We start from the raw sequence: 1371 nt of genomic DNA on the forward strand, positions 1-1371 counted from the left end.
TCTGGAATTGATATAATCCGACTCTGGTTCAGACAGGCAGGGAATTAAACATTTTCCATGAAAAGCAATTTCAGGCATGATAGAACGGCTGGAGCATAGAGACACAAACCGTCGACTCTGGTTCAGACAGACAGGGAATTAAACATTTTCCATAAAGATTCTCATATATACCAATCTGCAATTGAGATCAATCTGCAACTGAGATCAATCCGAGCCTGGTTAACTTTTTCCCCGAAAAGCAATTTCAGGTATGAATTTCAGGTATGATAGAACGGCTGATCTGGAATTGATATAATCCGACTCTGGTTCAGACAGACAGGGAATTAAACATTTTCCATGAAAAGCAATTTCAGGCATGATAGAACGGCTGGAGCATAGAGACACAAACCGTCGACTGTGGTTCAGACAGACAGGGAATTAAACATTTTCCATAAAGATTCTCATATATACCAATCTGCAATTGAGATCAATCCGAGCCTGGTTCAGACAGACAGGGAGTTAACTTTTTCCCCGAAAAGCAATTTCAGGTATGATAGAACGGCTGATCTGGAATTGATATAATCCGACTCTGGTTCAGACAGACAGGGAATTAAACATTTTCCATGAAAAGCAATTTCAGGCATGATAGAACGGCTCTGGAATTGATATAATCCGACTCTGGTTCAGACAGACAGGGAATTAAACATTTTCCATGAAAAGCAATTTCAGGCATGATAGAACGGCTCTGGAATTGATATAATCCGACTCATAAAGACACAAACCGTCGACTCTGGTTCAGACAGACAGGGAATTAAACAGTTTCCATTAAAAGCAATTTCAGGCATGATAGAACGGCTGGAAGCATAGAGACACAAACCGTCTGTCTGACAACCAAATGCGAGGATATGTGAAGGGCCCAACCGGGTTCGAACCGGTGACCTCTTGATCTGCAGTCAAATGCTCTACCACTGAGCTATAGGCCCAATTGGTTGTGATGTGAAACGTCTATCAATAAGTGGCGTATGTACAGTGAGTCCGCGTAATTCAAAGCCCTAGAACATAGTTTCTGCTCCACTGGGCTATAGGCCGAATTACATGTGTATAGAATTTCTATATCATATCTTTTTTTATATCAAACCCTAAATCCCCTCTTTGAAATGCAACAGCGTAATTATCCCTGACCTCAAATCAGCAGGTGGAATTTCGAGCATAGCACGGATTGAGAGGCCTCTGTGAGGGAAAAAAAGAGTTTTTTTTGGAAATAAGAATTATATTCAAACACGTAGGATATACATGAGCGTTTGCAACACATACAAATGGGCAAAGAAAATCCTGGGTTTGACAGTGAACAAATAACCAGAGAGATATAGCAATTAACACTAATGTCAAGGT

General features: G+C 40.6%; 1 non-coding gene across 1 annotated transcript; it reads right to left on the minus strand.

The window, feature by feature from the left end:
• Positions 1-890: 890 nt before the first annotated feature.
• On the minus strand, positions 891-962 carry TRNAC-GCA (transfer RNA cysteine (anticodon GCA)). Its single transcript has one exon. It is a non-coding gene; the product is annotated as a tRNA-Cys (tRNA).
• Positions 963-1371: the final 409 nt, after the last annotated feature.

Source organism: Pinus tabuliformis, chromosome 7 (assembly GCF_031772625.1).
Source record: "Pinus tabuliformis cultivar Carrire ecotype Pingquan chromosome 7, CPIR1, whole genome shotgun sequence".
Classification (NCBI taxonomy): Eukaryota; Viridiplantae; Streptophyta; class Pinopsida; order Pinales; family Pinaceae; genus Pinus; species Pinus tabuliformis.